The 27,581-nt window shown below is 44.3% G+C and overlaps 1 protein-coding gene across 6 annotated transcripts in view; it reads left to right on the top strand.

Moving 5' to 3' along the window:
- The window catches only part of MTNR1A (melatonin receptor 1A), a 250,069-nt gene that overhangs the window by 7,455 nt on the left and 215,033 nt on the right, over positions 1–27,581 (top strand). The window lies entirely within an intron of this gene.

The following is a 27,581-nucleotide window of genomic DNA, read 5'->3' as shown; positions in this document are numbered from 1 at the left end:
CAATTGGAAAATTGAACATGGTGCCCCTCTTTACTATGATCCTTAGCAGCAAGTTAGCTTAAAAAATGATAAAATTCTGAAGATTTTTAATTTTCGGTCTGTAGCTCATTTCTTTTCCAAAAGCCTTCTAAAATTCATCCTGGCATGCTGGATATCTGCTTATGGGCCATATCATAACTAATATCTACCCATTTTTGTCGTAATCAGTTTTTAGAGCTTATCACAATTTCTGTGCTTTTGTTTGGCTACCGGCTTTTGATTATTGACCACAGGAATTGAAATCTGTTGAATTTCATGGCCTTTGACCCAGAATTTTAATGTTTTCTTCACTGATCCACTTAGTTATTATTTTTGGAGTTTGACATGATGGTGCTTCATATTGGAAAAACCATTAACATCACCAAACTTCTGGATCATTAGAAGTTGCTCTTGGAGGATGTTTACATGTAGAGATGAGCGAACATGCTTGGTGATATTTGGATATCACTCGAGTATCTGGGTGCTCCGATGTGGCATACGCGTTGCTCGGGTTTCCCTGAGCATGCTCGGTTGTCTTCCGACTATTTTGGCGTGCTCGGAGATTTAGTTTTCATCGTCTCAACTGCATGATTTACGGCTGCTGGACAGCCTGAATACACGTGGGAATTCCCTAACAAACAGGCATTCCTCACATGTATTCAGCCTGTCCAGCAGCAACAAATCATGCAGTTTCATCAACAGAAACTGAATCTCCAAGCACGCCAAAATACTCGGTGGACACCCGAGCATGCTCGGGGAATCCCGAGCAACGAGTATACTCGCTTATCACTACTCGGCAAGCATTAGGCGTGCTTGATTTGATACTCAAATCCCAGCCCCGCTTGTTTGGCACCTGTTACACAGCCAATAGGCATGCAGGATTTCTTATTGTCTGTAGAAGTCCCTCTATAATGTAAAGTGCTGCGGAATATGTTGGCGCTATAGAAATAAAGTTACAGTATATACTCGTGTATAAGTCGAGATTTTCAGCCCATTTTTTGGGGCTGAAAGTCCCCCTCTTGGCTTATACACGAGTCATATACCTGGGGGTCGGCGGGAGAGGGGGGTGGGGGTGTCAGAGATCATACTTGCCCTCCCTGGTGCGGTCTCTGCAGCCCCCCCGGCTTCTCCACGGTCTCCCTTCCTGCCTTCAGCGGTCACATGGTACCGCTCATTAAACTCATGAATATGCGCTTATTCATGAGTGTAATGAGCGGTATCACGTGACCGCTGAAGGCAGGAAGGGAGATCGTGGAGTTGAGGGGCTGCAGAGACCATGCCAGGAGGGGGTAAGTATAACGATATTCACCTGTCTGGGGTCCATTGCTGCTCACCGCTGTCTGTTGCGTCCTCTGTCAGTGATGTTTAGGCAGCAGAGGGTGCGATGATGTGGTTAGTGCGCGCTGCGCCCTCTGCTGGCTGAACAGTCACTGACACAGGAAGCGGCAGACAGCGATGAGCAGCAATGGACCCTGGACAGGTGAATATCTCAGGTGCCGGGTCCTGAGCGGGAGAGGTGAGTATGGCATTTTTTATTTTTTGCAGCAGCATATGGGGGCTTAATATATGGAGCATCTTCTGGGGGCAGCATATGGGGGCATATCCTATGGGGCAGCATATGGGGGCATATTCTATGGGGCAGCATATGGGGCATATTCTATGGGGCAACATATGGGGGTATATTCTATGGAGCAGCATATGGGGACATATTCTATGGGGCAGCATATGAGGGCATAATCTATGGAGCATCATATGGGGCATAATCTATGGAGCATCATATTGGGGCATAATCAATGGAACATCATATTGGGGCATAATCTATGGAGCATCTTATTAGGGCATAGTCTATGGAGCATCTTATGGGAGCAAAATCTGTGGAGCATCTTATGGGGGCATAATCTATGGAGCATGTTATTGGGGCATTATCTATGGAGCATTTTATGGGACATAATGTACGGAGCATTTTATGGGGGCATCATCTATGGAGCATTTTATGGAGCCATAACCTTTATGGAGCATTATATGGAGCATATTATTCTATGGAGCATCTTATGGGGGCATTATTAACCTTTGTTCAGCATTATATGGGGTGTATTTTGTATGGAGCATCTTATGGAGCCCATCATGAACTGTATGGAGCATTATATGGGGCTCCTGATTCAATATGGATATTCAAAACATATAATCTACTGATGTCTCAATTAAGTTTACTTTTATTGGTATCTATTAATATTTTTGAAATTTACCAGTAGCTGCTGCATTTTCCACCCTAGGCTTATACGCGAGTCAATAAGTTTTCCCAGTTTTTTTGTGGCAAAATTAGGGGCTTATACACAAGTATATACGTTATTATTATTATTATTATTATTATTATTACTAGATGTGTGCCCTATCGCATCGGGAGGGCAGTAACATCATGATGGGGGCAGCTTTGTGGCGCTGGGGGTGGCGGCCCACCCAGTTCCTTGCAGTCACACCCAGCAGGAAAGATGGTGTTTTGCGGCCTGTGCTGGAGATGGTGTGCGGCGCCACCAGAGGGTGGCCGCACCCAATCTCCAGCACAGGCCTCAAGCCGTGGTCTTTCCTGCCAGCTGTGACTGCACAGAGGTGGGTGGGCAGGCAGCGGTGGGATCTGGCGTATGTAGTCAGGCGGTGGGTCCTGGCGGGGGTCTGGCTGCGGCATACCTCTCATTACTCCCCTCTCATTACACCCCCTCATTATACCCCCTTCATTACACCCCTCTCATTTTACTCCCTCGTGACACCCCTCTCACAGCCTCATAATTACAGCTGCGGCCTGGATCCAAGCAGCAGCTGGGACCCCAGCGGCGGTCAGGATCGCAACGGTGGCCTGGATCCGAGTGGCGTCACTTGGGTATTCCAGTATGGTGGTCGGCGTACTTCCGGTGCAGCGCGGTGGATTGTGTGATTCGGGGACATCCAGACGGAAGTGGATGATGGACAATTTAAGGCAATTTAAGGCAAATATATATATATATATATATAATTATATATATATATATATATATATATATATAGCCTGCATGTCACTGTACTGTAATGTTGTAGTGGCATTACTGTGATTGACTGGCCGTGTGACATAATCAAGGATTATAAAAAAACCAGGCGCCGCCAGGCTCTGTGCACTGCCACCATTGCAGAGCTCTGTGACAGTGAATATTGAAGAGAGAGTGCTCGTCCTGGATTTTTGTGATATATAACACTCAAAAAAAGTGTTTAAAAATTTTATTGGGTTAAATTTCTCAACCACACATTATTGGTCTATGTTACATTTTTGTGAAATGTAACACTCAAAACAGGATAATCTTTTAATAAAAACAAGACCATAAATTAAACGGGGTCGGGTCTTTATCTTTATGAGCAGGAAAGCTACGTGACAAAGACTTTTTCAGTTGAAACGTGTTGATCAGTCACTTTCCGTGTTTTATTTGAAATAGAATAAAAGCTAATTTTTAACTGTTACCAACATCGCTGGATCCTTCCTTCCTGCTTGTTTGATGTTTGCTCACTTGGAACCATGCTGGGCATTGGCTAACAGAATCTACACAGTGGTGAGCTGACTATATTCATTTTTTTCTGTCTATATAAGACCTCACAGCTCACAGGGCATGTCAGACCAAATGAGAAACACACAGCTAAAATAACAAAGGGAGTGGCTTCAGAACAACTCTGTGACCATTCTTGACTGGCCCAGTCAGAACCCTGACCTAAACCCAATTGATCATCTCTGGAGAGACTTGAAAATGGCTGTCCACCAACGTTCATCATCCAACCTGACGGAACTGGAGAGGATCTGAAAGGAAGAATGGCAGAAGATCCTCAAATCCAGGTGTGAAAAACTTGTTGCATCATTCCCTAGAAAACTCATTGCTGTACTATCTCAAAAGGGTGCTTCTACTCAATACTGAGCAAAGGGTCTGAATACTTATGACCGTGTGATATTTCAGTTTTTCTTATTTAATAAATTTGCATAAATGTCTACATTTCTGTTTTTTTCCAGTCAATATGAGGTGCAGAGTGTACATTAATGAGAATAAAATGAACTTTTTTGAATTTACGAGATGGCTGCAATGAAACAAAGAGTGAGAAATTTAAAGGAGTCTGAAAACTTTCTTTACTCACTGTATAACACTTCCAAAAAGTGTTAAAAAATATTGCTTGGTTAAATTTTGCACCCATACAGTATTATGTGGTCTTGGGTACATTTCTTTGATATACAACATTATAAAAAAGCGTTGAAAAATTTTGGCGATTAAATTTCTCTTGTGTCCAGTATTCCATGGTCTGGGTTATATTTTTATGATATCTAACACTGCAAAAAAGAATTTGAAATTTTTTTCTGGTCTCAAGTACTCACCCATACAGTATTCCATGGTGTGGGGAACATTTCTGTGATATCTAACACTTCTAAAAAGTGCTAAAAATGTTGCTAGTTTAAATTTCTCAGTCATACAGTATTCTGTGGTCTGGGGTACATTTCTGTGATTTATAACAATACAAAAAAGAGTAAAAATATATAAGATTTATAACATTCAAAAAAGGACAATTAAATTTGATGAGTTACATTTCTGAGCCATACGGCATTCCATGATGTGGAGTAAATTTATGTGATATCTAACACTGCCAAAAAGTGTTTAAAATTTTTCTGGGTTCTATTCCTCACTCATACAGTATTTCATGGTCTGGGGTACATTTCTTTGATAGATAACACTACAAATAATACTGTATATACTTGTATATAAGCTGACCTGAATATAAGCTGAGGCACCTAATTTTAGAACAAAAAACTGGGAAAGCTTATTGATTCGAGTATAAGCCTAGGGTGGGAAATACATAGCACTATCTTCACTGCCATCCATAGCATTGCTAGTGCCACATTTCTCGAAGGCGTGTTGCACCATGTCCTCTGGAATCTCTTCCCATGCATCATGAATCCATTTTGCTATCAATTCTATGTTGAGCCAAATCAGATTTCCAACTTTTGTTAGTCGGGCTTGACCATATGACCATCCATTCATGCCACATCTTTCTCATTTGGTCTTTGTATGTTTTATTTAAACTTGCATTGAGCAGCAGGGTGGTGTGCTGGTAAAAGGGAAAAAAAAAATCTTTTAAATCTTCTGCCTGAGCGAGTGTGAACGAGCTGAGTGTGACTTGAGCGTAAGTGCGAACTGTGGTAAGTGTGTGACTTGTGATTCAGTGAAGAGGTATTTGGAAAATCTATAACAGATACCTGTGTGAGTTGCTGAATTGTAGGTTGCTGAGTGCTTTCTACCTATTCAATTTTTGGGGGGCTTGTTTAACCTATTTTTTCTTTCTACAGGGTTAAACTCATATTTTACTATCTGTGTTTTTAAGGGTTAACTATATTGCATTTAAATCTTGAGGTGTAACTATATTCACAAGGGGTTAATTAAGGGTGGGAGTTCATAATTAAGGGTTTATAAGGGGCAGCTGGTTGGGGCTCAACTCCTTTTGGAAGTGCATTGAGCAGCAGGGTGGTGTGCTGGTAAAAGGGAAAAAAATCTTTTAAATCTTCTGCCTGAGCGAGTGTGTACGAGCGGAGTGTGACCTGAGCGTATGTGTGAACTGTGGTAAGTGTGTGACTTGTGATTTCAGTGACTTTGGATTCAGGGAGTTTCCAAGGGAGGTATTACTGAATTGCTGTTATATTTTATTAATACTTTTTATTTATTTTTGCTTATCTTTTTGTCTGGTGCAATCCCCATTAGGATGTGCTCCACTATTGCCAATGCCATCCAGTGCACGTCTTGCCGCATGTATGAAATCCTTGAACAGCGGGTCGAGGGTGCATACTGCTGTGCGAGATGTGAGCACGTTGTGCATTTGGAAGCCCAGATACTGGATCTAAATGTGCAGCTGGCAACATTGAGATCCATAGACAATATGGAAAGGAGTCTTCTGCTCACTGAGCAGACGCTCAATGGGATAGATGAGGGGGCAAGCTAGGTTGGAGCTGCAGGACAATTAAGCAGCTAGCTGGGTGACAGTTAGAAGGCGGGGTAGAGGGAAAAGCACCAGGGAGGCTAGTCCTGATCTGGCACACCCCAATAAGTTTGCTAAGTTGGCAGATGAGGGGAGTGTTAGTGCAGGAGTAGCACTGCTGCAGCAAGGCATGCCCTCTGAAAGCCGGAGTAGTATCTGCTCCAATAAGGGGGGGAAATAGGAGAGTAGGGCAGGACAGACAGGTTCTGGTAGTGGGAGACTCAATTATTAGGGGAACAGATAGGGCAATCTGTCACAAAGACAGGGATCATCGAACGGTGTGCTGCCTACCTGGCGCTCGAGTCCGGCACATCGCTGATCAGGTTGATAGATTACTGGGAGGGGCTGGAGAGGATCCAGCGGTCATGGTGCACATTGGCACAAATGACAAAGTTAGAGGTAGGTGGAAGGTCCTTAAAGATGATTTCAGGGAATTAGGCTGTAAGCTTAAAGCAAGGACCTCCATGGTGGTATTTTCGGAAATACTTCCTGTACCACGTGCCACGCCAGAGAGGCAACAGGAGATTAGGGAGGTTAATAAGTGGCTCAGGAATTAGTGTAGGAAGGAGGGGATTGGGTTCCTGCAGAACTGGGCCGACTTCTCAGTTGGCTACAGGTTCTACGCTAGGGACGGGCTGCACCTCAATGGGGAGGGTGCAGCTGTGCTGGGGGAAAAAATGGCTAGAAGGTTGGAGGAGTGTTTAAACTAGGGACGGGGGGTATTCCTTTTATAGGAGCGGAAGACAGTGCAGATAGAGACCTGGGCACAAATAATGAAATTGGGGGTGGAGGTGGCATGGGGGGTGGGGTTAGAACAGTTAATTAAGAAAGAATAGAGGTACAGAGAGATACATAAAGTGCATGTATACTAATGCCAGAAGCCTCGCCAACAAAATGGAGGAATTGGAGTTAACGTTGTTGGGACATAATTATGACATGGTGGGGATATCTGAGACATGGCTGGATGAGAGCCATGACTGGGCGGTTAAATTACAGGGCTGTAGTCTGTTCAGAAATGACCGAACAAATAAGCGAGGGGGAGGCATGTGTTTATATGTAAAATCATCCTTAACCCCTTCCTGCCATCCGACGTACTATCCCGTCCACGGTACCCGGGCCCGTATGACCGGGGACGGGATAGTACGTCGGCGCGATCAGCGGCGCCCACATGGTGAGCGCCGCTGATCGCGGCCGGGTGTCAGCTGATTATCACAGCTGACACCCGGCACAATGTGTCAGGGGCGGTCACGGACCGCCTCGACACGTTAACCCCTTGCACACCGCGATCAAACACGATCGCGGTGTACCGGGGGTTAAAGGGAAGCATCGGCAGGGAGGGGGCTCCCTCCGTGCTTCCCTGAGCCCCCCACGGCAGCGCAATGTGCAGCGCTGCTGCGGGGGACTCCCTTCCTCCAGGCCCCCGAATCCAAGATGGCGACGGGGGCCTTCGGGGGCCTGCGTAAGCTGGCTTCCTCAGTGCCTGCAAAGCGCAGGCATGAGGAAGTCTTCTGCAGTGCCTGTCAGATCGCTGATCTGTCACAGTGATCTGTGATGTGACAGATCAGCGATCTGTCACAGGACAGTGATGTCCCACCTGGGACTATTTAATAAAGTAAAAAAAAAATAAAAAAAAGTGTAAAAATAATTTTAAAAAAATCGCCAAATAAATTAGAAAAAAAAAAAATATATATTCCCCCAATATATCCATTTTTTGGAAATAATAAAAAAAAAAAAACAATAAAAGTACACATTAGGTATCGCCGCGTCCGTAACGACCCGCCCTATAAAACTGTCTCATTAGTTAACCCCTTTAGCGAACCCCTTAAAAAATAAAAATAAAAAACGAAGCAAAAAATAATGATTTATTATCATACCGCCAAACAAAAAGTGTAATAACGTGCTATCAAAAAGACGCATATAAATAGCCATGGTACCGCTGAAAACGTCATCTTGTCCCGCAAAAAACGAGCCACCACACAGCATCATCAGCGAAAAAATAAAAAAGTTATAGCTCGCTGAATAAAGCGATGCAAAAATAATTATTTTTTATATAAAATAGTTTTCATTGCAAAAACCGACAAAAACATAAACGACCTAAATGAGGTATCGCTGTAACTGTACTGACCCGAAGAATAAAACCGCTTTATCAATTTTACCGCACGCAGAACGGTGTAAACGCACCCCCCCCAAAAGAAATTCATGAAACACTGGTTTTTGTTCATTCTGCGTCCCAAAAATCGGAATAAAAAGCGATCAAAAAATTTCACGTGCCCGAAAATGTTACCAATAAAAACGTCAACTTGTCCCGCAAAAAATAAGACCTCACATGACTCGGTGGGTCAAAATATGGAAAAATTATAGCTCTCAATATGTGGTGATGCAAAAACTATTTTTACAATAAAAAGCGTCTTTTAGCGTGCGACAGCCGCCAAACATAAAAACCGCCATAAATAGTAAATCAAACCCCCCGTTATCACCCCCTTAGTTAGGGAAAAATAATAAAATTAAAAAAATGTGTTTATTTCCATTTTTCCATTAGGGTTAGGGCTAGGGGTGTGTTGGGCTAGGGTTAGGGCTAGGGGCGTGTTGGGGTTCGGGTTGGAGTTAGAATTGGGGGTTTCCACTGTTTGGGCACATCAGGGGCTCTCCAAATGCAACATGGCGTCTGATCTCAATTCCAGCCAATTCTGAGTTGAAAAAGTCAAATGGTGCTCCTTCCCTTCCAAGCTCTGCTATGCGCCCAAACAGTGTTTTACCCCCACATGTAGGGTATCAGCCTACTCAGGACAAATTGCAAAACAATTTTTGGGGTCCAATTTCTCCTGTTACCCTTAGGAAAATAAAAAATTGGGGGCAAAAATATCATTTTTGTGGAAAAAAATGATTTTTTTATTTTCACGTCCGAGTGTTATAAACTTCTGTGAAGCACTTGGGGGTTCAAAGTGCTCACCACACATCTAGATAAGTTCCGTGTGGGGGTCTAGTGTCCAAAATGGGGTCACTTGTGGGGAGTTTCAATAGTTTAGGTACATCAGGGGCTCTCCAAACGCACATGACACCCGCAGACCATTCCATCAAAGTCTGCATTCCAAAACGTCACTACTTCCCTTCCGAGCCCCGACGTGTGCCCATACAGTAGTTTTCTCCCACATATGGGGTATCAGCATACTCAGGACAAATTGGACAACAACTTTTGAGGTCCAATTTCTCCTGGTACCCTTGGGAAAATAAAAAAATGGTGACTAAAAGATCATGTTTGTGGAAAAAATATGAATTTTTATATTTTCGCGCCCGGGCGTTGTAAACTTCTGTGAAGCACTGTGGGGTTCAAAGTGCTCACCACACATCTAGATAAGTTCCTTAGGGGGTCTAGTTTCCAAAATGGTGTCATTTGTGGGGGGTTTCCACTGTTTTGGTACATCAGGGGTTTTCCAAACGCGACATCGTGTCCGATCTTAATTCCAGCCAAAAACGTCAAATGGCGCTGCTTCCCTTCCGAGCTCTGCCATGCGCCCAAATAGTGGTTTACCCCCACATGTGGGGTATCAGCGTACTCAGGACAAATTGCACAATAAATTTTAGGGTCCTGTTACCCTTGGGAAAATAAAAATTGGGGTGAAAAGATCATTTTTGTGGAAAAAATATGATTTTTTAATTGTACCACTGTACGTTAGAAACTTCTGTAAAGCCCTTGTGGGTTCAAAGTTCTCACCACATATCTAGATAAGTTCCTTGGGGGGTCTAGTTTCCAAAATGGGGTCACTTGTAGGGGGTTTCCACTGTTTAGGTACATCAGGGACTCTCCAAACGTGACATGGCGTCCAATCTGAATTCCAGCCAATTTTGCATTGAAAAAGTCAAACGGCGCTCCTTCCATTCTGAGCTCTGCCATGCGCCGAAACAGTTGTTCCCCCCCACATATCAGGTATCTGCGTACTCAGGACAAATTGCACAATAACTTTTGCAGTTCAATTTCTCCTGTTACCCTTGGTAAAATAAAAAAAATTGAACCTGAAGTATTTTTTTTATGAAAAAAGTTAGATGTTCATTTTTTTTTTAAATATTCAAAAAAATTCCTGTGACGCACCTAAAGGGTTAATAAACTTCTTGAATGTGGTTTTGAGCACCTTAAGGGGTGCAGTTTTTAGAATGGTGTCACTTTTGGGTATTTTCTATCATATAGACCCCTCAAAGTGGCTTCAAATGTGATGTGGTCCTAAAAATAAAATGGTGTTGTAAAAATGAGAAATCGCTGGTCAAATTTAACCCTTATAACTTCCTAACAAAAAAAAATTTTGGTTCCAAAATTGTGCTGATGTAAAGTAAACATGTGGGAAATGTTAGTTATCAAGTTTTTTGTGTGCCGTATCTCTGTGATTTAAGGGCATAAAAATTCAAAGTTGGAAAATCGCGAAATTTTCAAAATTTTCGCCAAATTTCCATTTTTCTCACAAATAAACGCAAGTTATTTGAATGAAATTTTACCACTAACATGAAGTACAATATGTCACGAGAAAACATTGTCAGAATCACCAGGATCCATGGAAGCGTTCCAGAGTTATGACCTCATAAAGGTACAGTGGTCAGAATTGTAAAAATTGGCCCGGTCATGAACGTGCAAACCACCCTTGTGGGTGAAGGGGTTAAAACCCATCCTTCGTGATAATATATATGAATCTAATGAAAATGTAGAGTCCCTGTTGGTAGAGATAAGGGGAGGGGGGAAAAATAATAAATTGCTGATAGGGGTTTGTTATAAGTCTACAAAAATAATGGAAGCAGCAGAGAATATCCTCATAAAGCAAATAGATGAAGCTGCGACTCAAGAGGATGTCATTATTATGGGGGACTTCAACTACCCTGAAATACATTGGGGAACCGAAACCTGCAGTTCCAGCAAAGGTAATAGGTTTTTGACAACGATGAGAGACAATTACCTTTCACAACTGGTTCAGGACCCAACAAGAGGGGGGGCACTGCTAGACCTAATATTAACCAACAGGCCAGACCGCATATCAAATGTAAGGGTTGAGGGTCACTTGGGTAATAGTGATCACAAATTAATAAGTTTTCATGTATCCTTTAATACGATGTGTAGTAGAGGGGTTACAAGGACACTAAACTTCAGGAAAGCAAATTTCCAACGGATGAGAGATGATCTTGGTGCAATTAACTGGGATGATATCCTGAGACATAAAAATACACAAAGAAAATGGGAAACGTTTATTAGCATCCTGAATAGGACCTGTGCACAATATATACCATATGGGAATAAACATGCTAAAAATAAGTGGAAACCACTATGGCTAAATAGAGCTGTAAGGGGAGCAATAAGAGATAAAAATAAAGCATTTATAGAATTAAAGCAAGTAGGTAGTGATGAGGCATTAACTAAATACAGAAGATTAAATAAATTCTGTAAAAAGCAAATCAAAACAGCAAAGATTGAGAAAGAGAGACCCATTGCCAGAGAAAGTAAAAATAATCCCAAAATATTTTTTAACTACATACAGTTGTGGCCAAAAGTATTGACACCCCTGCAATTTTGTCAGATAATACTCAGTTTCTTCCTGAAAATGATTGCAATCACAAATTCTTTGGTATTATTATCTTCATTTAATTTGTCTTAAATGAAAAAACACAAAAGAGAATGAAGCAAAACATTGATCATTTCACACAAAACTCCAAAAATGGGCCAGACAAAAGTATTGGCATCCTCAGCCTAATACTTGGTTGCACAACCTTTAGCCAAAATAACTGCGACCAACCGCTTCCGGTAACCATCAATGAGTTTCTTAAAATGCTCAGCTGGAATTTAGACTATTCTTCTTTGGCAAACTGCTCCAGGTCCCTGATATTAGAAGGGTGCCTTCTCCAAACTGCCATTTTTAGATCTCTCCACAGGTGTTCTATTGGATTCAGGTTTGGACTCCTTGCTGGCCACCTTAGAAGTCTCCAGTGCTTTCTCTCAAACCATTTTCTAGTGCTTTTTGAAGTGTGTTTTGGGTCATTGTCCTGCTGGAAGACCCAGGACCTCTGAGGGAGACCCATCTTTCTCACACTGGGCCCTACATTATGCTGCAAAATTTGTTGGTAGTCTTCAGACTTCTTAATGCCTTGCACACGGTCAAGCAGTTCAGTGCCAGAGGCAGCAAAGCAACCCCAAAACATGAGGGAACCTCCGCCATGTTTGACTGTAGGGACTGTGTTCTTTTCTTTGAATGCCTCTTTTTTTCTCCTGTAAACTCTATGTTGATGCCTTTGCCCAAAAAGCTCTACTTTTGTCTCATCTGACCAGAGAACATTCTTCCAAAACGTTTTAGGTTTTTTCAGGTAAGTTTTGGCAAACTCCAGCCTGGCTTTTTTATGTCTCGGGGTAAGAAGTGGGGTCTTCCTGGGTCTTCTACCATACTGTCCCTTTTCATTCAGACGCCGACGGATAGTACGGGTTGACAATGTTGTACCCTCAGATTGCAGGGCAGCTTGAACTTGTTTGGATGTTAGTCGAGGTTATTTATCCAACATCTGCACAATCTTGCGTTGAAATCTCTTGTCAATTTTTCTTTTTTGTCCACATCTAGGGAGGTTAGCCACAGTGCCATTGGCTTTAAACTTCTTGATGACACTGCACACGGTAGGCACAGGAACATTCAGGTCTTTGGAGATGGACTTGTAGCCTTGAGATTGCTCATGCTTCCTCACAATTTGGTTTCTCAAGTCCTCAGACAGTTCTTTGGTCTTCTTTCTTTTCTCCATGCTCAATGTGGTACACGCAAGGACACAGGACAGAGGTTGAGTCAACTTTAATCCATGTCAACTGGCTGCAAGTGTGATTTAGTTATTGCCAACACCTGTTAGGTGCCACAGGTAAGTTACAGGTGCTGTTAATTACACAAAACTAGAGAAGCATCACATGATTTTTCGAACAGTGCCAATACTTTTGTCCACCCTCTTTTTTATGTTTGGTGTGGCATTATATCCAATTAGGCTTTAGGACAATTATTTTTGTGCTTTTTCATTTAAGACAAATTAAATGAAGATAATAATAACAAAGAATTTGTGTTTGCAATAATTTTCTGGAAGAAACTGAGTATTATCTGACAAAATTGCAGGGGTGTCAATACTTTTCACTACAATTGTAAATAGTAAGAAGCTACAAAATGATAGTGTTGGCCCCCTTAAAAATAGTTTGGGTGAAATGGTGGATGAGGATGAGGAAAAAGCCAATATGCTAAATGACTTTTCAACAGTATTTACTAGAGTTGAGCGAAACGGGTTGAAAAAATTCAAATGTCGCCGACTTTTGCAAAGTCGGGTTTCATGAAACGAAACCCGACCCTAGGATGAGGTCGGCCACGAGGTCGGCGACTTACGCGCCAAAGTCGCGTTTCAAAAGTTTGTTTTGCGCTCTTTTTCAGCCAATCAGGATCCACGGACACTGTGGGCAACGTGATGACATAGGCACGGGTCACCACCATCTTTCAGAAGGGCATGCAAGTGATTGGCTTGCTTTGGTGGGCGTCACAGGGGGTATAAAAGGGCGTGCACGCCGACCGCCATCTTACTTCTGCCGATCTTAGTATAGGGAGAGGTTGCTGCTGATTCTGTAGGGAGAGCGTTAGGCAGGGAAGAAGACCAAAACACTGCTTCTGCTGCTAGCGATTTGGCCTGCACAACACACCAGTCACTGTGTGTGCAGTGCAAGGGGAGGCTATATTGTGGTGTATCAGTGGTGTTGGTTGTTGGGCTGCCTTCTAAGGCGTCCTGACAGGCTGGCATTGCTGTTTACCCACTGCTCCGCAAACTGCTTTTTTAAAAGCAATCCAATCTCCCTTATCCTCTAGTCACTTAGGTCACAGCTGTGCCATTGAGCCTGTCACATAGCGCTCAGATATTCATTGGGCCTCAAACTGCTTTTTTAAAAGCAATCCCAATTTTTTTTTTTGTCCTGCTGAGAAGAAAAAAAAACTGCTTCTGCTGCTGATAGCAATTTGGCCTGCACAACACACCAGTCACTGTGTGTGCAGTGCAAGGGGAGGCTATATTGTGGTGTATCAGTGGTGTTGGTTGTTGGGCTGCCTTTTAAGGCTTCCTGACAGGCTGGCATTGCTGTTTACCCACTGCTCCGCAAACTGCTTTTTTAAAAGCAATCCAATCTCCCTTATCCTCTAGTCACTTAGGTCACAGCTGTGCCATTGAGCCTGTCACATAGCGCTCAGATATTCATTGGGCCTCACACAATCCAAAAGTGTCCAGTGTCCAAAAGTGTGTGCAGAGATTCAAAATCTCACTTATCCTCTAGTCACTTAGGCTCGATGGCACAGCTGTGACCTGTCACATAGCGCTCAGATATTCATTGGGCCTCACACAATCCAAAAGTGTCCAGTGTCCAAAAGTGTGTGCAGAGATTCAAAATCTCACTTATCCTCTAGTCACTTAGGTCACAGCTGTGCCATCGAGCCTGTCACATAGCGCTCAGATATTCATTGGGCCTCACACAATCCAAAAGTGTCCAGTGTTCAAAAGTGTGTGCAGAAATTCAAAATCTCCCCTGTCCTATAGACACCTTGTACTTTGTTTTACATACTATATAGTTTGTTGGATTTTGTCTACATTTCTACCAAAAATGAGGAAGGCTGGTGGAAGAGGCCGTGGAATTGGGCAGGGGTTGGCAGCTGGTAATGATGGTGTTGGTGGTGGATCTGATGGTAGTGGCAAGAGCAAAATAGGACCGAATGCAGGAGGTGTTGAGCCTGCGTCATCGTCTGGCTACATAAGGCCTCGAACGCTTAGTTTTCTAGGAGTTGGCAAACCGCTTTTAAAGGCAGAGCATCAGGAAAAAGTTTTGTATTACATTGCTGACTCAGCCTCCAGCTCTATCGCCTCCTCTTCTTCAGTTGTAAAAAGTAAAAGCACTGAGTCGTCATTGGAGGCTCATGTTCATGAACCACACCTTTCCTTGTGTCCTTCACCCCAACCAAGATTGAAGGATGACGCAGGCCATACTACTGATTACTCCATGGAGCTGTTTTCACATACCATGCCTGGATTATCAAGTCAAATGGTCAATTACCCAGGCCAAGATGAATCTGACATGGAGTGCACTGATGCACAGCCGCTGATGGATGATTCTGCTGGTACATTCACTCAGAGCACTACATTGTCCTCGCAGTGTACAGAGCCAGATTCTGACCCTGATGAGACTCAGGTGCCCCTTCCCGCACACTATACCACCATACACGGTGTCACAGAGGAAGGTGCACATGACATAGAAGAGGAGGTGATGGATGACCCAGTTGTTGACCCAGATTGGCATCCATTGGGGGAAGAGGGTGCTGCTTCCAATAGCTCAGATGAGGAGCATCCACAGCAGACATCGACATCGCAACAGCTGTTATCTGGCAGGCCCGGAGCACTCCAAAGACAGGTTCCAAACATCAAAAGAGTTGCTGGACAGCTTGTCCAGAGGGTCAAAAGATCACAGCGTGCTAGGCCGCAAAATGTCTGCCAAAGTAGGAAGAGTGCAGTGTGGCACTTTTTTGAACAAAATCCTCATGATCAGGCCAAGGTTATCTGTAAGAAGTGCGCAAAGACCTTTAGCCGAGGGAAAAATCTGAAAAATTTGAATACCTGTTGCATGCTTAGACATTTAACCAGCATGCACTTGCAAGCGTGGACACAACACCAAACCTCAAGTGCCACATGTGCAACTGATCACAACGAAGGTAGTCATCAACGCTACATTGTTTCCCCCACTGTAAGCCCACCGGTTAGCACAGCAGCAAATGTTGAGGTGTCGTTGCAAGGCCACAGCAGTCAGGGAATCCCACTGTTATATCAATGAAAGACTGATTCTAGGCCATCAGAAAGAACACCAACTCCATCACCATCATCAACCCTCTCTCAGTCCGCCCTGTCCACCGCTACTTCCACCATATGCAGCTCTCAAGTCCAGCTCACCCTCCCAGACACTGAGTAGGTCAAGAAAGTACTCAGTCTCTCATCTGCGTACACTGGGTTTGAACGCCCACATTGCCAAACTAATCTCGATTGAGATGATGCCCTTTCGGTTGGTGGAAAGCACAGCTTTCCGCGAACTCATGGCCTATGCAGTACCACGCTATGACCTACCCAGTCGCCACTTCTTCTCTCGCAAAGCCATCCCAGCCCTCCACCATCATGTGAAAGACCGCATTGTCCATGCACTCAAGCAGTCAGTGAGCGGAAAGGTGCACCTCACAACTGATGCATGGTCCAGTCGGCATGGCCAGGGCCGTTACGTGTCCATCACTGCACACTGGGTTAATGTGGTGGATGCAGGGTCCACAGGGGACAGCGGTGGTGGGACAGTGCTGCCTAGCCCACGGTATAGGAAACAGTTGGCTGTAGGCGTTCCACCCTCCTCCTCCTCCAGAAGCGAAAGCTCGTCCACAGAGCGCAGTCGTACGAGCACTCCATCTGCAGCTGCCACTGTTGCACACGATGTGTCCCCCTATCGAGCAGCTAGTGGAAAGCGTCAGCAGGCTGTGTTGCAGATGATGTGTTTGGGCGACAGACATACCGCCGAGATGCTGGCCGAGTGCTTGAAGCGACAAACTGAGTCATGGCTGGGCAGTGTACATCTTGAGGCAGGCAAGGTAGTTAGTGATAACGGCCGTAATTTTGTGGCAGCCATAGCCCTATCAAAACTCAGCCACATACCTTGCTTGGCTCACACCTTGAACCTGGTGGTGCAGTGCTTCCTCAAAAATTATCCGGAGTTAACAGCCCTGCTCCAGAAGGTGCGAAGACTGTGCGCGCACATCCGCCGGTCGCCTGTACACTCGGTTCGTATGCAGAAGCTGCAGCGATTGCTCCACCTTCCCAACCACCGCCTCATTATCAACATTGCAACAAGGTGGAACTCCACCCTGCACATGGTGGAGCGGCTGTGCGAGCAGAGGCAGGCCATAATGCATTTGTGGGAGGATACACGGCCAGGCACTTTGAGAGCAGACATGGAGTTGACAGGTGTGCAGTGGTCGAAGCTGAAAGACCTCTGTAAAGTCCTTCAGTGTTTTGAGGAATGCACACGGCAGGTAAGCTCAGACGACGCCATCCTAAGCATGAGCATCCCACTTATGCGTCTGCTCATGCAAACTTTGACGCACCTTAAGGAGCAGGCGTCTGCAGCCAATGTTGATGAGGAGGAAGAGGAGGAGGGAATCCTTGATGACATTCAGCCATTGTCTGCTCAGGGACCTCTCCTGGACGAGGTGGAGGAAGAAGAGGAGGAGGAGGATGATGATGGGGATGATTACTTAGGGGAGGAGGATGCATCTCGTGGGGCAAGTGAAAATGTTGGCGTGGCAAGGTCTGGTACAGGGTTTGTGCGTGACTGGAGGGATGTGGATTTGCCAGAAAGTGCTCCTCCAACCAGCACTCGCAGTGCATCATTGACACCGGGAACATTGGCCCACATGTCAGATTATGCCTTGCGGATCCTAAAAAGGGACCCCCGCATTGCCAAAATGATGAACGATGACGACTACTGGTTGGCCAGCATCCTGGATCCACGCTATAAAGGCAAATTACAAAACATCATGCCACAGGAGAACCTTGACCTAATATTGGCTAATAAACAAGCAACTCTGGTAAATCGGTTGCTTGAGGCATTCCCAGCACACAGCAGCGGTGATGGTTCTCACACGAGCCGTACGGGCCGGGGGCGGCTTGGCAGAGGTGTTCGTGGTGCACACAGCAGAAGTGGCGTTGGAGACAGGGGTTTCATGACAATGTTGTGGACTGATTTTTCAAATACCGCTCACACAACTGGTAATACTGCATCGATGGAAAGTGACAGGAGACAGCAGTTGTCAACCATGGTTACAAACTACTTTTCCTCCCATATCGATGTTCTCCCACACAGGTCATTCCCCTTTGACTATTGGGCAGCTAAACTGGACACCTGGCCTGAATTGGCACAATATGCCTTACAGGAGCTCGCTTGCCCAGCTGCAAGTGTGCTATCGGAAAGAGTCTTCAGTGCAGCTGGATCAATCCTGACAGAAAAAAGGACCCGTCTGTCAACCCAAAATGTGGATGATCTAACCTTCATTAAAATGAACCATGCATGGGTTTCCAAGGATTTTGTCCCACCTTCCCCTGATGACACATAGGGTGACAGAAAAAATGGCTTGCTTTGGTCCACCTCTTCCTGGGACTTGACCTATTTCGCCTTTTGCATCAGCTGAATGTCCAACATCAACATATGCCACTTTCTAAAACTCCCTAACTGTGCTGCCTCCCCCCCCATGGCCGGGGTCACCACCTAGCGCACGACACCGTGCGAGTGCCGTTGCCCTGGACAGGTGGGTAGGCCGACTCTTGGGCGCGGGCACTGGCACAGGGTCCCTCATAGTGCAATCAAGTGTCTCTGACGGTGGTGGTGCACACCCGCCGTCAGACACACCGCTGTACTATGAGGGGCCCAGTGCCAGTACCGACGCCCACGAGTGGGCCCCCCTTGCTTGGGCAGGGCCCCAGCATTTGCAATCTTTACCTCTCCCTGCTCCTCCGCTGTGTAATCTGGGCCGTCAAATCCATACTGTGCCTGACACCGTCTGAGCCTGCCTCCTGAGACATATATTTTGAATGTGTACGCTATCCATACATGTTATCCGGGGATACGGTACCCTTTCTAACCTTTGTGCAATCACGTGCAATCCATACTGGGCCTAACACCGTCTGAGCCTGCCTCCTGAGACATATATTTTGAATGTGTACGCTATCCATACATGTTATCCGGGGATACGGTACCCTTTCTAACCTTTGTGCAATCACGTGCAATCCATACTGGGCCTAACACCGTCTGAGCCTGCCTCCTGAGACATATATTTTGAATGTGTATGCTATCCATACATGTTATCTGGGGATACGGTACCCTTTCTAACCTTTGTGCAATCACGTGTAATCCATACTGGGCGTGAGAACGGCTGGTGAGCTGTTAAGCAAGCTACAGCACCTGTGGTTTGCACACGTAAGTTTTTCATTTTTTCAGGAATGACGGTTAGGCTTAATTCCGGAACTGCAGTTGACCTGCACTTACTGGGAAATCATTGTTCGCGGGTAATAATTGTAATCAGTGATCCCCATCACTAACGTTGTTCAGCGGGTTATCTGCACCTGTAAGCGACAAACGCTGGCCTTTTCAGTGTAGTGCACATGCAGCCACGGACATGTAAGGGCATGACACACCAGTTATTGGCCAATCTCATGTTCCAGAGCCTCACGTGTCCCTCTAGTAAGCCGGACTCGGACCGCGGGGCATGACGGAGTCTCGTTCGTTAACGGAATTAAGCTTGCAATGTGTGCATCTGTTCTGTAGCTGGCATGGTTGAGGTTTCCCAGGTGGAGTCGAATTTAACCGTAGGCTCCACTCCTGGTGGTGCCCTTCTGGACATTCCTTTAAGGTTCAGCTTTGCAACCATACTGCCCACGTAAAACAAACACTTTGCCTTCATGAACGCTGTTTGGAGGGTCATGACTCGTGGGAATAACGCCGCCCAATCAGTTAACCTGCTAGAGAGATCCTTCGTTGCTCCCAAGCATGACATCACACTCCCTAGGAGGAAGGTAATGCCACTGTGGCGACCGTACTCCTGGGGGCGACACAAGTGCACTGATGCCCAGCCACTGCTCGATGAATCTGCTGGTACATTGACCCAGACCACTATATTCCCCTCGCACGCTGCATGGCCTGAATCTGACCCTGATGAAACTCAGGTTACCCTTCCCATATACAGTTCCATCTTACACGGTGACAAAGAGGAAGCTGCAGATGAAAGTGCAGGTTCGGCCCACCCGCCATCAGACACACCACCGTACTATCAGGGGCCCTGTGCCAGTGCCGTCGCCAACGAGTGGGCCCCCCCTGCTTGCTCAGGATCACAGCACTTGCAAGGTTGAAATACTGTGCAGTGAGATGGAAGATGGGGACGATGAGGAGTCCAGACTAGTACAGGGATTCCCTAGCGAGGAGACTTATTTGATTGTTTTCAATGTTGGGACAGCAATTTTTGGGGAGCACGTTACTCTGGAGAATGATAGATGGGGCCCACCATACACTGGAACATTCCAAAGGTGGACATCAGACACTGGAGCAGCATTTACAGGGCCCATTATACACTAGAGCATTAGAAATGGGGCCCATTATGTTTGGAGCATTATTTGGGCCCATAAGACAGTGGAACTTCATCCATGGGGACCAACATATACTGTAGCATTATGTGGAGCTCATCATATACTGTTTCAAACATTATATGGGACCAATGATTCTGTATGGAGAAATAGATGGGCCTCGTCATGAGATGTAAAAAGTGAAGTATTTTTCATTGTACTATACCGCTATTTCTCTGCCGTATCGGAGCATGATGAGTTGTGGTATGTGTTAAAGGGGCGCTCTTTCGCCCAGGGCACATGAAAACCTGCAGCCAGCCCTCCCCCCCCCCACAACTTTAGCCAAATAACCCCCATTTTTCAGTGCGTAACTTGTATTATGAAGTTAATTAAGGTTGACAAGCTTAAGTAAGAAGAACTGATGCTTTTGGCATTCAAATGGGCACTGTAGGTGTGTTTCCTGTCCTCCTCTCATTGCCGACTTTTATTCCCCATTGGCTTACATTGGGTTTCGTGTTTCGGGACGACCCCGACTTTTCCCTATAATCGGACGATCTTGCTCGACCCGACTTTTGGAAAAGTCGGGTTTCACGAAACGAAACGCGACCCTAAAAAACCAAAAGTCGCTCAACTCTAGTATTTACACAAGAAAACTCCATGACGGATAACATGATCAGGGATAAAAATTCTCCATTAAATGTTACCTGCTTAACCCAGCAGGAAGTACGGCGGCGTCTAAAAATCACTAAAATTGACAAATCCCCGGGCCCGGATGGGGTACCCCCGAGTACTGCAGGAATTAAGCACAGTCATAGATAGACCATTATTTTTAATCTTTAAAGATTCCATAATAACAGGGTCTGTACCACCGGACTGGCATATAGCATATGTGGTGCCAATATTCAAAAAGGGGACAAAAACTGAACTTGGAAATTATAGGCCAGTAAGTTTAACCTTAACTGTGGTTAAAATCCTGGAGGGTTTTCTAAGAGATACTGGAGTATCTGGAGAAGAATAACCTCATGACCCAATATCAACATGGGTTTACAAGGGACCGTTCCTGTCAGACTAATCTGATACATTTTTTATGAAGAGGTAAGTTCAGGACTGGACCGAGGGAATGCAGTGGAAGTGGTGTACATGGACTTTTCAAAAGCTTTTGATACGGTGCCACACAAAAGGTTAATACATAAAATGAGAACAATGGGGATAGGAGAAAATGTGTAGGTGGGTTAAGAGCTGGCTCAAGGATAGGAAAGGGTGGTTATTAATGGAGCACACTCGGACTGGGTCACGGTTAGCAGTGGTGTACCACAGGGGTCATTTTTGGGCCCGCTTCATTTTAACACATTTATTAATGACCTTGTAGGGGGCATAGAGAGTAGAATTTCAATATTTGCAGATGACACTAAACTCTACAGGGTAATCAATACAGAGGAGGACAATTTTATATTACAGGAGGATTTATGTAAACTAGAAGCTTGGGCTGATAAATGGCAAATGAGCTTTAATGGGGATAAATGTAAGGTCATGCACTTGGGTAGAACGAACAAGATGTTTAATTATGTGCTTAATTGTAAAACACTGGGCAAAACTCATAAATGTAGTATGTATGGTTTTTTTTTTTTTTTACATTCAAAACATTACCCGGATGATGGGACTACTACTGTCCCATCATTGGCTAATGTGTCAATCACTGTCATTGTAGCAGGCATAGCCCGATGGGACTTGTAGTCCCATCAGACGATGCCTGCACACACACAACCCCCGGCAATATGGCGAAAATTTTGCAATTTTAAAACTTTAAATTTTTATGCCCTTAAATCAGAGAGATGTGTCACACAAATTTCTTAATAAATAACATTTCCCACATTTCTACTTTACATCAGCACAATTTTGGAAGCAAAATTTTTTGTTAGGAAGTTATAAGGGTAAAAGTTGACCAGCGATTTCTCATTTTTACAACAAAATTTACAAACCCATTTTTTTTTTAGGGACTACATCATATTTAAAGTCATTTTGAGGGGAGTACATGACAGAAAATACCCAAAAGTGGCACCATTCTAAAAACTAGACCTCTCAAGGTGCTCAAACCACATTCAAGAGTTTATTAACCCTTTACGTGCTTCACAGGAACTAAAGCAATGTGGAAAGAAAAAATTAACATTTAACTTTTTTTGCAAAAAATTTACTTCAGAACCAATTTTTTTTATTTTCACAAGTGTTAAAAGAGAAAATCAACCACAAAATTTGTTGGACAATTTCTCCTGAATACGCCGATACCCCATATGTGGGGGGTAAACCACTTTTTCAGCACACGGCAGAGCTCGCAAGGGATGGAGCGCCGTTTGACTTTTTCAACGCAGAATTGGCTGGAATTGAGATCGGATGCCATGTTGGAAAGCCCTTAATGTGCCTAAACAGTGGAAACCTCCAACAAGTGACCCCATTTGGGAAACTAGACCCCTTAAGGAACTTATCTAGATGTGTGGTGAGCACTTTGAACCTTCAAGTGCTTCACAGAAGTTTTTAACGTAGAGCCGTGAAAATAAAAAATCTTTTTTTTTTCCACAAAAATGATTTTTCGCCCCCAAATTTTTATTTTTGCAAGGGTAACAGGAGAAATCATACCCCCACAGTTGTTGTGAGATTTTTCCTGAGTATGCTGATACCCCATATGTGGGGGGGAACCACTGTTTGGGTGCATGGGAGAGCTTGGAAGGGAAGGGAAGGAGTGCCATTTTGGAATGCAGACTTTGATGGAATGGTCTGCAGGCATCATGTTGCGTTTGCAGAGCCCCTGATGGGCCTAAACAGTGGAAACCCCCAACAAGTGACCCCATTTTGGAAACTAGACCCATTAAGCAACTTATGTAGATGTGTGGTGAGCACTTTGAACCTTCAAGTGCTTCACAGAAGTTTGTAACGTAGAGCCGTGAAAATAAAAAAATCCATTTTTTTCCACAAATTATCTTTTTGCCCCCAAATTTTTATTTTTACAAGGGTAACAGGAGAAATCATACCCCCACAGATGTTGTGCAATTTGTCCTGATTACGCTGATACCCCACATGTGGGGGGCAACCACTGTTTGGATGCATGGGAGAGCTTGGAAGGGAAGGAGAGCCATTTTGGAATGTAGACTTTCATGGAATGGTCTGTGGGCGTCATGTTGCATTTGCAGAGCCCCTGATGGGCCTAAACAGTGGAAACCCCCCACAAGTGACCCCATTTTGGAAATTAGACCCCCCCAAGGAGATTATCTAGATGTGTGGTGAGCACTTTGAACCCCCAAGCGCTTCACAGAAGTTTATAAACGCAGAGCCGTGAAAATAAAAAGTCTTTTTATTTCCACAAAAGTGATTTTTTAGACCCCAATTTTTAGACCCCCAAAGTTGGTAAATAGTGGAAACCCCTCAATTCTTGCTCCAACCTTAACCCCAACACACCACTAACCCTATTCCCAACCCTAATCCCTAATCATAATTCTAACCCTAATCCTAGTTTGCCCTAACCCTAATTCTAACCCTAGCCCTGACTCTAAACCTAGCCCTAGCCCTAAACCTAACCCTAATGGAAAACTGAAAAAAAAATATTTTCTTTATTTCGTTATGTTGGCCTAACTAAGGTGGTGATAAACGGGTGGGTTATGGACTATTTTTTTTATTTTGATCACTATGATAGTTTATCATAGTGATCAAAATGAATGAATGGAATCTGCCAGTCGGAGCCGGCAGATTTCCGGCGGGCGCACTGCGCATGCGCCTGCCATTTTCTTCCGGATCCAAGATGGCGGCGCCCACCGGAAAATGCCGGCGGGACGTGGGACCACCGGAGGGGACCCTGGACCACGGAGAGGTACTGGGGAGGGATCGGGGACCCTAGTTCTCTCTCCTCTGATGTGTGATCACATCAGAGGAAAGAGAAATATAATGCAAAATCGCTGCTTTTTTTGCGGTCGCTGTTATAGGGTTAATAACGGCGATCGCAAAAGCGGGGTGGATAAAAAACGACCGATTCATGTTCTCTGGGGTCTCGGCTACCCCTGGCTGCCGAGACCCTGGAGAACATCTGACACAGGGGGGGCTCTATTCACTTTCTCCACAGCGCCGTGAATTAGCGGCGCTGTGGTTTAAGTACACTTAATTACCACCTTTAAAAGGCGTATCGGCGTTCACTAAGGGGTTAAGCTTGTAACCAGATTCATATGACCTGCGTTTTTGTTTTGGACAGAAATACCCCTATTCCTTAAGGGATTAAACTTAAAAAAAGCTTTTACTGCAGCCAGTGAATACATTTTTTATTTGTTTAAAAAACAACTTAGTTTTAAGAGACATAGCAATTAGAAAATGCTTAAGGCACGTGGTATGAGATGAGGAATGGAAGTGCTGATGATGGTGCACGCAGATACCGATGGCATGGGCATGTACGACTATGCCTGTAGCTGGACCACAAGAAAAACGTCTATCCAGTCTGGATCACTTCATATTTACCCTGATTATCTTTCCTCCCACCCTGTGGAGTCCTGAGAGACTAATGATCTCACAGTAGGACACTTCCAGGAGCTCTTTACAACTTCTTTTCTTGATTGTGGCTCCTTACCCTGCATGTTCCAAGAGGGACAGGAGGACATGCTGTTTAGAGATGCACAAAACTTAGAGCAGCCATGGCCTCAAGAAGATAACAGTGGGGGGAATGGCAAATTTTGTCTACAGAGGAAGATGATGATGAGACACAGTTGCCAATAATTCAGCTTGTTGTTTTCAAATCACCAAGTCAGGAGGGACATTGTGCGGCGGTGGAAGACTAGGTGGTGGATGATGAAATAACCAAAACAACCTTGGAATCTGGTATGCAGAGTCCAGCAGCGCTGAGTGGGAGGGATTGGCAGCACTAAAACAGGCAGGAAGAGGCGCTAGTGTGATCAGAGGGAAAAGGCAGGCAACTGTTCCGCAGTGCACCAACAGTCCTGAATTTCTACGTCAAAAGAGTTAGGTGTTCCCCAGTCAGGGACTTTTTTAAAGAGAGTTCTGATACAAAAAAAATGGTTATTTGGAACCTGTGCCTTGTTGAACCACTAAGAACCTAACGATGAACAGTGTAACAACTGTAATGGTAATACGGAATCTAATTGCGTGGGATAATACGAGACTGAGACAAAAATTGATGCAAATAAGTATATTTAACAAGGTTAACACAACTAACAGAGTTCTTCTTGCAATGGTAATGAAAACACAGCACAATATATAGTGAAGCAAGTAAAGTAAAACTAGCAGAGCACTTCCTGCAATAGTAATGAAAACACAGCACAATATAGAATGATGCAGAATAACTGAAGAGTGAGGCGCGACCGCTAATATGAACCAGTCCCACAGTAATATGAGGCAGGTGAGCAGAAGGCACTAAATGTAGGAGTCCAGCAGTAAGTATGAAAGTAAGCACAACACAGTCCTGCGATGTTATTAATGAACACGTACACAACACTGAAGTGTATAAGTCCAGCAATCATAAGGGTGGAAATGCACATGGCACTTAATTGTCAAAGTCCAGCGTGATAGAGGAGCAGCATAAACATGAGAAGGTCACTATATGTATCTTTAGGGCTAAAAGTCCCACACAAGTCCAGCAACACAGCCCAAACAAACACAGACCTAGAGGAAATGGAGATGTCAGGATTCCTCACTAGCCACAGCAGTTCCAGGGGCGAATAGCTTTACACTAGAAGTCCAGACTGTAGATAAACACAGACAGCATCAAGCAGAAGCACAGAGGACTGTAGGCGGCAGAACATGGAAAGGCAGAGCACCGAGTAATGAGCAGCAGGGAGTCCACCAGCAGACAGGCAGGAGCTCTGGAGCCAACAGCAACAAAATACTCAGGCACAGAGGAGCACATGACCTGGACGTAAATAATCAGGACAAACAGGAAGTTCCATGACAGAGCGAGATACGAGACGCCATCTTGGATCAGGGCAAACAGGCACAAAGGAAAGTCCAGAATCCTTACAAACAGCAAGATCAGGAATATGTCATCTAAGCACCCTACTTGGTGGTCCGAATGCCTGGGTCCAAGATTGGTGCAATCGGGTGACACCATTGCCTCTTCCCCTGTGCTAGGTGCATCACAATCTCTTGTCCATAACGTTGGCTCAGATGTTTCCTGCCCTGCACCTATCCTTGCATATTCTGACTTAGCATCATCAAGTACTTCCAAATCCTTGTCCCATCACAATGTTCAGCTGTCTCTACCCCAGGCCTAAGAAAAAATGAGAAAGTTTGCAGCCACCCAACCACAGGCCCAAAGGCTAAAAGTTTCCAGGAAATGTTGCCATTTTGGTTGTTGACACAGGATTTCTGCTGACTAGTGATGAGCGAGTATGCTCATTACTCGAGTTTTCTGAGCATGTTTAGGTGTTCTCCGAGTATTTTGGGCATACTTGGAGATTTAGCTTGTGTTGCCACAGCTGCATGATTTGCAGCTGCTAGAAAGCCTGAATACTTGTGGGGATTGCCTGTTGTTTTGTTGGTTTGAAATAAAAACCCAACTTGGTATGCTACAGGTGTACAATTTCTTAATATTATAATGAGGCTGTCCAGTTGTGGCCTTCAATGGTTTCTAAATGACGCTGCCTGTAATTTTTGAAAGACTGAATTTTATTTGAATAACTTTTAAGAGCACAGGAGTACCCCAATTATACTTTACTCACAATATATGAATGAGGTACTACAATTGATGCCTTAAAGGTTGTATGGATGACTCTGCTTCTAATTGTTGGCATGCTTTGCACTTTTAGGACTGCAAGAGTACCACAACTATATTTTGCTCATGATATTTGAATGCGGTACTACAGTTGCCTTGAAGGGTGTATGGATGACCCTGCTTGTAATTTTTTAAGACTTTGCACTTAGTGCATAGTCTCTATGAGTCTAGGAGTATTACTATATGACAATTTGAACAGAATGTATATGAAAGCCTGTTAGAGAAGGGATTGAAGTTCTCAAGAGAAATTGGGTTGAATCCACAGAATTTTGGGTGGTTGTCCTATGTGATCATTGAATTTGGAAACCACAATTTCTGGAAATTGTAAGAAAAAAACCATCAAGCCATAAAAATATCTTCACGTAGACAGATGATAACTGGAACATCGGTCACTCTTGCATAACACTAATTTCTTGCATTTTATTCAGTTTAAGGAGCAGACTTTAACCATTGCTTTCACATACCCTCCTTTATGTCTAATACAAGGTGTATCACATTTTTGGCAGCTTTTCATTCCTTCATAAATTACACTGAAATTTACAATTTTTTACAAAAAAATTAAATTTTAGTTTACTTAAATTCTAAAAGTCGTTATGCAGCATTATATAATATTTTTTTTCAC

The sequence above is a fragment of the Dendrobates tinctorius genome, unplaced genomic scaffold (genome assembly GCF_039654945.1).
Source record: "Dendrobates tinctorius isolate UK_male_01 unplaced genomic scaffold, ASM3965494v1 ptg000008l, whole genome shotgun sequence".
NCBI classification, from domain to species: Eukaryota; Metazoa; Chordata; class Amphibia; order Anura; family Dendrobatidae; genus Dendrobates; species Dendrobates tinctorius.
Note: the sequence above shows the minus strand (reverse complement) of the source record. Positions and strands in the feature narration are given on the sequence as shown.